This window comes from Hordeum vulgare, chromosome 4H (assembly GCF_904849725.1).
Source record: "Hordeum vulgare subsp. vulgare chromosome 4H, MorexV3_pseudomolecules_assembly, whole genome shotgun sequence".
In the NCBI taxonomy this organism is placed as follows: Eukaryota; Viridiplantae; Streptophyta; class Magnoliopsida; order Poales; family Poaceae; genus Hordeum; species Hordeum vulgare.
The window spans coordinates 429656782-429671957 of record NC_058521.1 but is presented as its reverse complement, the minus strand read 5'-3'; the positions used below and the strand labels follow the sequence as shown (position 1 = coordinate 429671957).

General features: G+C 43.5%; 1 pseudogene; it reads left to right on the top strand.

The window, feature by feature from the left end:
* Positions 1-14592, top strand: part of LOC123446561 — a 34212-nt pseudogene extending 19620 nt beyond the window's left edge.
* The last annotated feature ends 584 nt before the right edge of the window (positions 14593-15176 follow it).

The window sequence follows — 15176 nt, the reverse complement described above, 5'->3', positions numbered from 1 at the left end:
AAACGACGAACTGTAGCAATGGTGCACAGTCGGGGAGAACACAATTTCGTCTTGAAATTTTAGTGAGAGATCACCTCATAATGCTACCATCATTCTAAGCAAAATAAGGTGCATAAAAGGATTAACATCACATGCAATTCATAAGTGACATGATATGGCCATCATCACGTGCTCCTTGATCTCCATCACCAAAGCACCGGCACGATCTTCTTGTCACCGGCGCCACACCATGATCTCCATCAACGTGTTGCCATCGGGGTTGTCGTGCTACTCATGCTATTACTACTAAAGCTACATCCTAGCAAAATAGTAAACGCATCTGCAAGCACAAACATTAGTATAAAGACAACCCTATGGCTCCTACCGGTTGCCGTACCATCGACGTGCAAGTCGATATTATCTATTACATTATGATCATCTCATACATCCAATATATCACATCACATCGTTGGCCATATCACATCACCAGCATACCCTGCAAAAACAAGTTAGACGTCCTCTAATTTTGTTGTTGCATGTTTTACGTGGTGACCATGGGTATCTAGTAGGATCGCATCTTACTTACGCAAACACCACAATGGAGATATATGAGTTGCTATTTAACCTCATCCAAGGACCTCCTCGGTCAAATCCGATTCAACTAAAGTTGGAGAAACTGACACCCGCTAGTCATCTTTGAGCAACGGAGTTACTCGTAGCGATGAAACCAGTCTCTCGTAAGCGTACGAGTAATGTCGGTCCGAGCCGCTTCGATCCAACAATACTGCGGAATCAAGAAAAGACTAAGGAGGGCAGCAAAACGCACATCACCGCCCACAAAAACTTTTGTGTTCTACTCGAGAAGACATCTACGCATGAACCTAGCTCTGATACCACTGTTGGGGAACGTCGCATGGGAAACAAAAAATTTCCTACGCGCACGAAGACCTATCATGGTGATGTCCATCTACGAGAGGGGATGTGTGATCTACGTACCCTTGTAGACCGTACATCAGAAGCGTTAGTGAACGCGGTTGATGTAGTGGAACGTCCTCACGTCCCTCGATCTGCCCCGCGAACCGTCCCGCGATCAGTCCCACGATCTAGTGCCGAACGGACGGCACCTCCGCGTTCAGCACACGTATAGCTCGACGATGATCTCGGCCTTCTTGATCCAGCAAGAGAGACGTAGAGGTAGATGAGTTCTCCGGCAGCATGACGGCGCTCCGGAGGTTGGTGGTGATCTTATCTCAGCAGGGCTCCGCCCGAGCTCTGCAGAAACGCGATCTAGAGGAAAAACCGTGGAGGTATGTGGTCGGGCTGCCGTGGAAAAGTCGTCTCAAATCAGCCCTAAAACCTCCGTATATATAGGGGGAAGAGGGGGAGCCTTGCCTTGGGGTCCAAGGACCCTCAAGGGCTTCGGCCGATCCAAGGGGGGCAACCCTCCCCTTCCAAACCGAGTCCAACTAGGTTTGGAAGGAGGAGTCCTTCCCCTTTTCCCACCTCCTCTTTTTTTTCTTTTCTCTTTGATTTTCTTCCTATGGCACATAGGGCCTTATTGGGCTGTCCCACCAGCCCACTAAGGGCTGGTGCACCACCCCCAAGGCCTATGGGCTTCCCCGGGGTGGGTTGCCCCCCCGGTGAACTCCCGGAACCCATTCGTCATTCCCGGTAACTCTGAAAACCTTCCGGTAATCAAATGAGGTCATCTTATATATCAATCTTCGTTTCCGGACCATTCCGGAAACCCTCGTGACGTCCGTGATCTCATCCGAGACTCCGAACAACATTCGGTAACCAACCATATAACTCAAATACGCATAAAACAACGTCGAACCTTAAGTGTGCAGACACTGCGGGTTCGAGAACTATGTAGACATGACCCAAGAGACTCCTCGGTCAATATCCAATAGCGGGACCTGGATGCCCATATTGGATCCTACATATTCTACGAAGATCTTATCGTTTGAACCTTAGTGCCAAGGATTCATATAATCCCGTATGTCATTCCCTTTGTCCTTCGGTATGTTACTTGCCCGAGATTCGATCGTCAGTATCCGTATACCTATTTCAATCTCGTTTACCGGCAAGTGTCTTTACTCGTTCCGTAATACAAGATCCCGCAACTTACACTAAGTCACATTGCTTGCGAGGCTTGTGTGTGATGTTGTATTACGGAGTGGGCCCCGAGATACCTCTCCGTCACACGGAGTGACAAATACCAGTCTCGATCCATACTAACTCAACGAACACCTTTGGAGATACCTGTAGAGCATCTTTATAGTCACCCAGTTACGTTGCGACGTTTGATACACACAAAGTATTCCTCCGGTGTCAGTGAGTTGTATGATCTCATGGTCATAGGAACAAATACTTGACACGCGGAAAACAGTAGCAACAAAATGACACGATCAACATGCTACGTCTATTAGTTTGGGTCTAGTCCATCACATGATTCTCCTAATGACGTGATCCAGTTATGAAGCAACAACACCTTGTTCATAATCAGAAGACACTGACTATCTTTGATCAACTGGCTAGCCAACTAGAGGCTTGCTAGGGACAGTGTTTTGTCTATGTATCCACACATGTATATAAGTCTTCATTCAATACAATTATAGCATGGATAATAAACGATTATCTTGATACAGGAATTATAATAATAACTATATTTATTATTGCCTCTAGGGCATAATTCCAACATGTTATGGGGACCCCCTTGGTAATTCGTTTTAGATTAAAGCTGGTCTGGCAAGGCCCAACATTGGTTCTACATTTTCCCAACATAATAATTTTGTTTAAACTGAAATGCATAGGGAGTTAGCGCTACCCGAGGAGTAATTTTACATAAACAGGGAGGCCAGTGCTGATGGTGTTGGTCCCAAACGGTCTGCCTGCGGGGCCACCGCGAGGAAGCTCGAGGTTTGGCACTCGTAGCTAGTTCCATCTGTCGTGTCCTGAGAGCGAGATATGCGGCTCCTATTGGGTACGTCGACACGTCGGGCGGCCTTGCTGGATTAGTTTTACCTTTGACGAGATATCTTGTGCATCGGGATTCCGGTGATGCTTTGGGTAATCTCAAAGTTGAGGTTTTCCACTAGGGAATCCGATGAGATCGCGAGCTTCGTGATTGAGGATTTCTATGCGGTTTGTGGTAATTTGTGATGGACTAGTTGGAGCACCCCTGCAGGGTTAAATCTTTCGGAAAGCTGTGCCCGCGGTTATGTGACAACGTGGAAACTGTGTTTAACACTGGTTCAAGATAACTTTAAATTAACTTAACTAAAACTTGCCAACCGTGTGCGTAACCGTGACTGTCTCTTTCGTGAGTTCCTTCTCCGATCGAGGACACGGTGGGGTTATGTCTGACGTAGGTAGGTGTTCAGGGTCAGTCATTTGATCATCAGTAGATCACGTCCGTTATGCGCAGATCATCCCCCTCTTTATTCTTGTACTCGTAAGTTTAGCCACCAAATATATGCTTAGCCGCTGCTGCAACCTCACCACTTAACCATGCCTCACCTAATAAGCTTTGCTAGTCTTGATACCTTTGTAATGAGATTGCTGAGTCCCCTGTGGCTCACAGATTACTACAACACCAGTTGCAGGTACAGGTAAAGGTTACTTGACGCGAGCGCGTTGATTGTTCATTTGGAGTTGCTTCTTCTTCTTCTTCATCGATCTAGGATGGGTTCCAGGCCGGCAGCCTGGGATAGCAAGGATGGACGTCGTTCTTCTTTTCTCGTTCGGTTTTCGTCCGTAGTCGGACCGTGCTCTTCTTCATGATGATTATGTATTGTACTGCTGTGACTCTGATGTAGCTTGTGGCGAGTGTAAGCCAATTCTATATATATCTCATCTTTTCAGTACATGTACTTGTAACGATATCCATTCTTGCGACACGACGAGATGCGCTTCTATCCCTGACGAGGCCTTCGTGCCAAATTGAGGATAGGGTCGCATCTTGGGCGTGACAAGTTGGTATCAAAGCAGTACCGACCTAGGAGCCCCCTTGATTGATCGAACTTGGCCGAGTCGAGTCTAGTGAAAACCTGCTTTGAGTCTAGTTATATATCGGAGAATAGGATTCTTTTTTCTCCTCTTCTATGCTCTCGTGAGGAAACTTGACGTAATAATTTAATTCTACTCCTCTTCTCACTCAATTTTTTTAGGATCACGCGGATATTTTTGGAATCTATATGATGCCGATGTGATGGAGTTCTTGTTTGGTGCCTCCTGTCTGACTTGATTTTCTTCTGGGGAGTTGAGCTCCAGGAGATTCTTGAGCACATCGTTATCATTCAGATTTCTTAGTATCTCAGAACGAAGGATGTTCGTAATTGCTTCAATACTAGTAGTGGCGAGATAACCTCGATGTCCCCAGTACTGGTGCAGATTGTTGGGAGTACAGCCTTACTTTGTATCGTTGTGATCACGAGGGTCTGTTGTAGATGAAGGTCCGAGATTCTGGTTGTGTGTTGACGGATGTGATACAGGTGACGGGTTAGTATAGGAGTTGTGTGATGTTACTCCTTGTATCCGTGTACCAGATTGCATGACCAGATATTTCGGGAATTCATAGGTGGGAATTCAAGTAGTTACTTATAGGACAATCTTCCAACAAATGCATGATGTTAGGTTGGGGTTCGACATCTAGTGGATTCGTTTGTTGACGGTTGACTTACAGCGGTACACGTTGTGTCTTAAAGAGTCCTTCTAGCTTGCTACGACTCGGGGACACTTCGTATGTCGGGTGCATTGCCTTGCACTTGATGGCTACTGTAAGGATCGAGCCTGTGCGATCATGTCCAGGAAAATATCGGACGAAATCTTTCTCATGAGTTTGTTCTGGCTATTTGCAAGCCTCACCCTTTGTTTTGTTGAAATATGGTAATTCGAGTTGCTTCGATGTCAAGTGGTGATTTCAGATCTTTCTAGTGGTGTTCTCATATTTTATGTGAATGCTAATTCTTTTGCTCAAATCAATTCTCTTGTCAATTCTTGTCAACCGGAGTCGTCTTGTTAATTCTTTTTCAGCCGGTGTGTTTCTCTTCAAGTGGATTCCATCCTCTCCAATTTTGCAAGATCAATCTCTCAATTCTTACCGGAGTTTGTCTCATCTGTCCCAAGTTGTCTTTGTTTTTCCCTGCCCTCCCGCCCTTTTTCTTCAGTGATTCAATTTTCTTCCAAGAGTTTTCTTTTCATTATGCTTCCGTTGTCTGTTCTTTTCTCTCTTATCCGGTGGTTCATTGTGAGATTCTCAGGAGATTCATGTCATATTTATTCATTCTTGTCATCCTTACCGGTGAATTTAATTTAGTTGTCCGTGTTCATCATATCCTTTTCATCCTTGTAATTTTTTCCTATGTTGGAAATTCTTATCATCTTATCCTGTTATTCTTTCATCTCCTTTCTATCCGGAGCGTTGAAGTTATCTCAGTAGTTCTTGTTTTTTTTTCAATCCTTTCAATTATTTCGAGGTGCTCAACCTCATCAAGTTTCCATTTGTACCGGTGCTATATCAATCTTTTCAATGGTGGTTTCTTCGAGTGGGCCCATAACCCACAAGTTTTTCCCAGGATCTTATATAGCTCCGTAATCTTTCCGGAGATCTCTAAATCTTTTCAACTGTGACGTAAGTATGAATTTCATCAATCATATCCCTTCTCCAAGATCTATTAGAATTAATTCTCAATCTTTGGATCAACCTTTCATTCTTCTTTATTCCGGAGTCTCATTAATTCTTGGTGGTATTCTCCTCATCATTCTCAGCTTGGAAATCTGAAGGAGTGTTTCTATCAAATCTTGGTCCATTCTCTTGGAGATTCATCATTTCAGCTTCATGTTATCATCTTGAATTTGTTCCAATCATGAGAATCCATTTCTCTCTATCCGGTGGTTTTCTGAGTTGCTTTCATTCGCGTTCCTCCGAAGCCCATCATTTCAGAAGATTCTTCGTTCTCAGCTTTCAGCTTTCATCCTCAATTCTTCTCAATTGTTGTCCCTTCGTTCGTCTCTCGATTATCCGGTGCCTTGTTCAAGTTTTCTCTCAGGTGGCTTATGATCTCTTCATTCTCATGTATATCCATTAATTCTTGGTATTCCCATTCAATTGTGAATTCTCACCGGTGCTCCCGTCAATTATACGTCATGTGGTGCATACTTATTTTTCTCTTCAAGTTTCTTTCAAGAGAATAAGTTGTATGCTAGATCCGTTGCTTGTCGTCAATTTAATTTGATGAAGGATGAGCATAACATAATTCTTATTATTGTCCTTCCTTCTTCCAAGAGATTTCAATTCTTCTTCCGGAGTGGCTAATTATATCAGTTCTTTTCTCAAGTGCCTATATTTCTTTTCCGGAGTTCCAAGTTCTTTTAAGTATCTCTTTGTGAGGCTTCTTCTAAATCCTGGCAAGGTCATAATCTTATTCTTTTCTACCTTTAATCGTTGCATCATTCATTTGTATACGGAGGTCCTTCATGGTGGTTCATCAAGGTTTCAATCAATTCTCAAGTGTTCTTCAAGATTCTTGTTGGAGAACCTCAAGTATCCTTTCTCTTGCATTTCCAAGTGCAATTGTTCTTCCTTTATCCTTTGAGGTGGTATTATAGCATTCTTGTTAGTGTAGGAGTCTCGAAGAGATTTTCTTTCAAGAATGAGATAATTAAACCCACCAATTCTATGATCCTTTGATATGCTTATCCTATGTTGTCCTGCATGAGCAATGGGATTAGATATGCAATTTTTGCTCACTGGAATAAACATTTCTGCCACTTTGGCAAAACTTATGGTAGTTGAATTAATCTAATGTTGTTACCAACCAAAAGATGGCATATATTAATTCTTGTTCATTAGATTGTTAGTTGTAGTGCAATATGAGACCGATAATTAAATTTTGTGGACAGTATGGCAACGTGTTTTTCTGTGAAATTAAAGGGGATGACCAATTAAGGAAGCTGAACAACAATATTTTTGACCATACAAAAGTAAAAATGAACCTGACTACAATATTTAATTATCTGTGCTAGCAGCCGACTTTTTAAGTGATTACAACAATAGTATATAATTTCTGATTTATAAGGCATGTCCATTTGATTTGGTCATCAATTTAATCAAAAATAAAAAGGAATAGCCAATAAGTTACCATTTGGTTAGCATGAACTTGTCTTATAAGTTAACATCTGGTTAGCCCGAACTTGTGTTTTATTTCCTTTATTTAGCCATGTGCATGTGAACTTATTTCTTTATCCTTTTAGAATATAACAACTAGTATTACCACCATAGTGAATATAGCTTTGGTTTTATTTATTTATAGTAAGTGCTTAGTAGTTGATCTAGTTGATTTAATAAAACTACTTTATTTTACTATATATAGAAGTAGTTTATTTTTAGCAAGAAAATTAATAGAACTAGTTTATTTTTTAGTTCATTTTACGATGCCTATCCCGCATCCTTGTCGTCGACTCGGCGGAGGACACCTGCTTGATCAGAGGGGCCATGTTTGGGACTGGGCTCCGCCCGACTGGTATTGGGAGGTGCTACCTTCCGGGGAGCGTAGGTTGGTGAGGAGGCAGCCCGTTGTTGACCCGATCCTTGTTTGGTGGCGGTCGCGTGGGCCAGTGACGGTGCCGAGGCTTCCGGACACCGCGAAGGTGGTACGTCACCGTGTCAGCGAGGAGGACGAGCACGTCCGTCGCTACATGGTTGCATTGGAGGGCAGGTTCTCCAATACCTGGCAGGTTCTTCAGGGATCTCACTGGAGCTACGATCCTGTGATGGTTCCTTCTCTTTGGGTGTCCACCGCCCGCGACGATACCCGTCGGGCGCTACGGTTCTAACTGTATTAGTGATGCTATATGTATGACAAGAGATGATGTAGTTTTGCTTATAATTGAATGCATGCTAATTTGAATACTACTTTATTTTACGATTTGGTTTTGCTTATTGAATGCTCAAATTGGAAAAGTACTCCTACTTTGAATGCTAAAATTGGAGAGCACTATGCAGAAATCTAGGAGCCCCCTCCATCATCCACGTCGTCGTCCCCGTCACCGACCCCCCTCTGACCTCGAGTCAGGGTCTATATTATTTTCTGCTATTTTACCTTAAAGAGGATATTTAATTAGGTCCTACCTAATACTAATGATCATGTTGCTATAAATGTTGTATGACAATGTTGTAAAGGGTAGTAATTGGTCTCTTCAGCTGCTTTTCAGAGATGGATTTCTTCACGATTATACTTGAGAAATCCTCCAGCAGGCAGGTGCTGCCGGAAAATTTTGTGAAGATGCTGGACGGCCATCGGCCACAGAACATGAAGATGAGGCAGGCCAACAACGGGCTTCGCAAGCTGTGGGACGTGGAGGTGGTGTTCGACACCGATGGAAGCATGTACCTAGATCATGGCTAGAAGCAGTTCGTCCGTGCCTACGACCCGCGGCACGAGTACTTCCTTGTCTTCAGGTACGACGGCAATGCCACGTTCGCTGCGAAGGTGTTCGACACGACTATGTGTCGGAGGCGCTACCAGGACGACGATGATGCCAGTATGCTCTGTCTCTTCTTCCTCTCCATTAGGCTATGTCTCACACCCATTTTTAAAAAAAACTTTTTTGCATTTGGCAATGCAATGGGAGCAGGAGCAGCGAGTACTGACAATATTGTAAAGGGTAGTAATTGGTCTCTTCTGCTGCTTTTCAGAGATGGAGTTCTTCACAATTATACTTGAGAAATCCTCCAGCAGGCAGGTGCTGCCGAACAATTTTGTGAAGATGTTGGACGGTCATCGGCCATAGAACATGAAGCTGAGGCAGGCCAGAAACAGGCTTCGCAAGCTGTGGGACGTGGAGGTGGCGTTCGACATCGATGGAAGCATGTACCTAGATCATGGCTGGAAGCAGTTCGTCCGTGCCTACGACCTGCGGCATGGGTACTTCCTTGTCTTTAGGTACGACGACAAGGCCATGTTCGCCGTGAAGGTGTTCGACACGACTATGTGTCAGAGGCGCTACCAGGACAACGACGATGCCAGTACGCTGTGTCTCTTCTTCCTATCCATTAGGCTATGTCTCACACCCATTTAAAAAAAACTTTTTTGCATTTGGCAAGGCAATGGGAGCAGGAGCAGCGAGTACTGCGACAGGTGCTATGTCTACGGCAACAGCGACTCTGGCTACAGCAAAAGTAGCAGCGACGATGGCCTCGCGATGGTGATCCCACAGCTGGGCGACAGGGCCATGCCAATTCTGGTAGAGGAGTACATCCCACAGCCTGGCCTGGGGCTTCGCCGCTCTAAGTGCATCAGGATGATGAAGGAGAAGGTGAAGAAGCAGGAGTGAAGATCTTAAGAACCTGATGGATCTTTAATCTTTATAGTGTAAACCTTTTAAGTACGATAGTGTTGAACTGCTACTGCACTTTTAAGTATGATGGTGGTGTGCCTCATGAAATTTTGTGCATCCTCATGGATGCTCATTGATGAAAGATAAAATTATTTATTTTTGTGCTTGCTCATGGATGCTCCTTGGTTGGTGTATATAACAACCTAAATTAACCCCTAAACCAGCCCCTTTAAAAAAAACTCAGCTTCAGCCAGGTGGTGACGTGTGGATGCCTTTTGGTCCCGGTTGGTGTCACCAACCGGGACTAAAGGCCCCCCTGCTTGGCCTGGCCGCAGCGGCCACGTGGAGGCCCATCTGTCCCGGTTGGTGTAAGAACCGGGACTAAAGGCCGAGGGTATTAGTAACGACCTTTTAGTCCCGGTTCCAAAACTGGGATAGAAGGCCCTTACGAACCAGGACAAAATGCCCTTTTTCTACTAGTGAATTGTATGGTTTTCAAAAGTTAGGATTGGCTATAACTAATTCAAAAAAATCAAAAAAATATAAAACTTGTGCCAATCATCTTTCAATATGACTAGGTTGCCACGAAAAATAGTAAACTTGGACTATGAAGTTTTTCATGAAAAACCCTTCACAAAAGTGGCTATCACATACGAGGTTGTACGAGTTTCAAAAGTTAGGGTTGGCTATAACTAATTCAAAAAAAATCAAAAAAATATAAAACTTGTGCCAATCATCTTTCTATATGACTAATATGTCAAGTTTCATTTTTTGGCTGATTTGGGGAAGGTCAAAAAAAACTTGCTTGCAAATGGGGCTTTGAAGGGGGTTTGGAGGGGGTTTTGGAGCTCATTTGGAGCACATTTTTCATGTTCAAAGTTTCACATAATAAAATTTCTCCGATTAATCACCTAACATGTGTAATAGTACATAAATCATTGTAACACCATATGACATAACAAATAACTTCAAATCTGAATTTTGTCTCAAACTTGAAATTTGTCTCAAACTTGAATAGTATTACACAAATACATTTCATATGAAAAATACAACACCAGACCACATACCAAATAACTTCAAATTTGAATTTTGGCTCAAATTTGAATTTTGTCTCAAACTGGAAATTTGTCTCACGCAAAGTTTTATTCTATAGCATAGTACAACACCCAGTTCACTTCACTTCAACTTCTTCTTCTTCTTCTTTTTATCAGTGCTTCTCTTTACCACTATACCCAGTTCACTCAAGCTCTTGGTTTTCATCACTGCATCAGCTGGAATATCATCAAGCTCAGTTGGCAACACAACTTCCAATATAGGCTTAGTTGGCACCACATCTTCTAGAAAAACAGGGTTAGGCAACACAACTTCTAATATAGGCTCAGCTTGCACAACATCAGCTGGAAGATAATCATTTGGCACCAGATCCATATCTTGCTCATTTTGCTCCACATCTTCTGGAAAAACAGGGTTAGGCAACACAAATTCTAATATAGGCTCAGCTTGCACAACATCAGCTGGAAGATAATTATTTGGCACCAGATCCATATCTTGCTCATTTTGCACCACATCTTGATTTTGCAGCACATCCAAGTCTTGCTCATTTTGGACCACATCTTCATTTTGGAACACATCCAAGTCTTGTTGCTCATTTTGCAGCACATCCAAGTCTTGCTCATTTTGCTCAGTTTGCATTGTTTCACCATAACTTCTCTTTTTTCTACAACCATTGCCTCTTTTCTTTTTTCTTTGGCCAGCAATCTTCAACAACAAGGGGCTCAGCTGCACACTTCCTCCTAAAAAATTTAAGCATGTCAATTGGTTTGTAATTTAAAAATGCAGCCAAATAGTAAACATAAAAAACATTAACACACATACTTTGGCCTTTTAGGAGTGTAACAACACTTGGAAGATCCAGCTCGGTGCCCAAGTTCCTGGCACAACTTGCATCTATTTTTGTTACCTTTCTGGGACCTTTTTGGTTTTCCATCCTTCTTTCCCTTCCCTTTTTTACTACTCCCACCTCTCTCAAACCATGCCTTGAATCTGCTCTCTTTAGGCCTACCAGCCTTTCTTTTTGTTAGGGGAGGACACATGGAAAATTCTATGTCCACTTCAGGCCACTGAGACTGATCTGTAAGTGCTGGAATTGGAGTTGCATATGCAACCTTGAATTTTGCTACTGAGTAATATTCGTGCAAATAAGGGTGCTTGTTTATCTTTGGTCGGGAGGCCAAAAAAAGTATGGCATGATCACATGGTTTCCCAGTGTGTTGCCACTCCAAACAAGTGCACTCATGCATTTAAGTGTTAACAACATGCCTTCTACCACTTTTGGTATCTCTAACTTCAGCACCCCACACAGAAGATTTTTCAACAGATAAATGTGTAAGATTTCTGCTCCTGTTGACTACCTGTTGTACCACTGCAGGAAGCTTGTCCCCTTGCAGACAATCACCAATCCTTCTTCTCAATTCCCACAAGCGCATGATCATGATCCTGATTTTGTCAACCATGTCATGCACAGGCAGGTTTTTCAAGTTCTTCACCTTGTTGTTAAAACTTTCTGCCAAATTGTTGTTGATATGATCACACTTGATGGCAGTGTTAAATCCTGACCTATACCATAATAGAGAATGGTAGGTGTTCACCCATGGACCAAATTCAGGGCATGCTGTCATTATCTTACCAAGATGATATGAATATGTCTGTTTAGTGTAAGATCTTGCTGCTGGCCACATGCGACCAAATTCTTCCCCTCTGAACTTTTTGATCAAATTCATCCACATATGGCCGAAGCACTCTTTTTGCTCACAATGGGGGAACACATTCTTGACTGCATTTTCTAGCCCTTTGCATGCATCTGTGTGGACTGCTAAAGGTGACACTGGACCTATGCATATCTTCAACTGCATCATGAACCATGTCCATGACACCTCTGTTTGTGACTGAAACAAGCCAATAGCAACAGGGAACATCCAGTTGTCTCCATCTAAAGCATTGCAAGCTGCCAATTGACCATTCCACTTGCTGGTCAAAAACGACGAGTCTATGCTCAAATATGGACGACAACCTGCCTTGAAGCCATCGATGCAAGGCTTTAAAGCCATAAAAAACTTTGAGAAAAGGACTCTTCCTTCCTCTGTTACCTCAGTATCTATCTCCACAACACTGCTAGGTGACCTCCTCTCCACCTCTGCTTTGAAATTATAAAGCATCCTAAATGTATTTGCCCAGTCACCATATAATTCTTTCATTGCCCATTTGTTTTGCCTTCCACACTGTGTTATACTTCACCTTAATTGGGTACTGCTTTTCCAAGTCTACTTTAAGTTTCTTTGCAGTAGTATTTGGTTTCTTGGCTAAAATAGGAGTGATCTTTTCTGCAATCCAAAGCTGTGATGTCATGGTTGATACTCTCTGTGAACTTGTAATACAAGTATGTTTGTGTGGGATTTGATTGACCCTAATGGTACTTCCATTAGGTTGGCGTCTAGCAGATATGTACCACTTGCAAGGCTTGACACTTCCATCAAAACCTCTGCATCTTGCATAAAACTTTTTCTGTCAGTCCACTTTGTCTTGGCATCAAACTCATGTTTGACGGCATAAGTCTTGAAACACATTATAAATTCATCCATGTTTGGGAACAACTTCCCTACTGCAATAACAGGGTTTTACTTGTCATAGACATTTACCAACTCATCATCATGTGCATCATCAACATCATCTGCAGCATCTTCCATTAGCTTTCCATCCACATCTTCACATATATCTCTTTGAGCATCAGTAAGCGGGTTAGTAGTTTCATCATTCTATTCCTTATCTTCATCAGGTACTGGAATGCCAAATTTTTTGGCCATCTCAGTGTCATCCATTGGTGCAATGACTAAATCAGTTGGTTCATTTAATTCAACCGAATTCCAATCAACAGAAAGAACCCTTGCAACACCATCAGAGCCCTCTTGTGCATTTGCATCAGCCCCCTCATGTACTACTGTCACCTCACCCATACACATGGGCATTATCTGCCTCTCTGAAGCCCAATCATCATCTACCATTTGTGCAGCCAATTTTGAGGGAACATATCCAACCTTAGAATCTGATTTCAGATCTACCAGCTCTGCACGAAACGTAGTTTGTTTGGTTGTCCAGCCATTTTGTCGATCGATTTCATCAACCATCTGTTCGCCATCCTCAATTCTCACATACTCTCCTTTCCAATTATCAAACCATAACAATGCTACCTCTTGCTCTAGACCCCAAAAAATGCTCTCCCCAATTTTTTCCACCACATTCCTCACGGCCTTCTCTTCCATGCTCTGTAGTTCTTGTGGATCAATCTGTGATAATTCAACCTCCCATTTCACAATAGTATCTCCCTCTATGTCCCGCAAGCTACCATCACTTAGCTTCGCCTTAGAAGGAAAGAATTCGATAGTGAATTCAAATGTCCGAGCATCATCGGCCCTGTTTTTCAATGGCGCGCACTGTGAGCTAGCGGAAGCAGACGAGGCATCGCATAGGATGGAAAGGATGCACGGATTACCTAGTCAACGTTGTTGTTGTCTCTGGAGGATCCATCACCTTTAGCCCCCCTCTGCCCCACCCAAATCTGGATCAAATCGACCAAAAAAAACAGAGGAGGGAAACAGGAACTACAGTGAGATGACACAGAAGGGAACGGGCTCGACAAGGGTTCCAGATTCACTCACCACAGCGATCGCCGTCGCCGAGATCGAAAGCTCCGCCGCTGCAACAAAAGCGCCGCCTCCGTCTTCGGCTCACCGCCGGGAGCAACAGAGCTTCAGACGGGCGGTTCAGACAGACATGCCAGGCACGGGGACAGATGCACTGTCAAGTGGCGCGTAAGTTGACGATCTGCCAAGTAGGACCCACATGTCTTAAACATAACCTCACTCCCGTTGATGACCATTTTAATCGCCCGAGTGGGCCTTTGGCTATTTGGGCGAGAGAAACGTCACACAGGATCCAATTCACATCAAATATGTCGCACACGATCCAATTCGCATCAAATGTGTCGCACATGAGCTATTGACCCCCGTGTGTCACCCCGACGATGACGTGGTGAACTCCGTCATCATCGCAAAGAAGTCCAAGGACGTGCACGCCAATGAACGTCCCAACGGGCGTGGTGGACAGTACGCACGGGGCGCGGTTCCGGTGGTCAGCCCGCCGTGCAGGTTCGGTGAGATGGTGGAGGACGTGACCCACAAGAGAGAGGAGTTTGCCAACGCGGAAGTGGCCTTCTGATCGTTGCGAGGGAATGAAAATGAAGGTGGACGTGTGTGGTCCCCATCCATACGTGGCTGCCTGCTTCATCGCTTGCAATCGTACCACTATCTACCTATGCATTTCAAGTCATGTGTTTTCAATGTACGTGTGATGTTTACACTAGTCTGTGAAAGGCAGGGCACACTAGGATAGTGTGCCAAGTAACAATGTGTCATTGTAGGTGTAAGTGTTGTGAATAAGACGATTTTTGTTCACAAATAGTATGATGTAATCGATGTCTTATTCGTATTGAATACATTTGTCAAGTTGGTCGCTAATTCCGACGGATGACCCACGTTTGCTTTTGCCCTCTAATTCCGTCCATGGCTCGACGGGCCCGTCACGAGATCAACTTCATGATTTTTGCTGGAGCCATCACCGTTTGTCGGGCAGTTTGATTATGTAAATTGAAGTGTTTGATTGATAGCGAAGCGTGACAAACCTCAGTGTCAGTGTTCACTTTGTATACTACAAGCACACCATATAGTTTGAGCCAGCAATGTTACACATACATAGGTTTACAAGAGTTTTACACGCAGGTGAATTTTAATTGAAGATTAAGG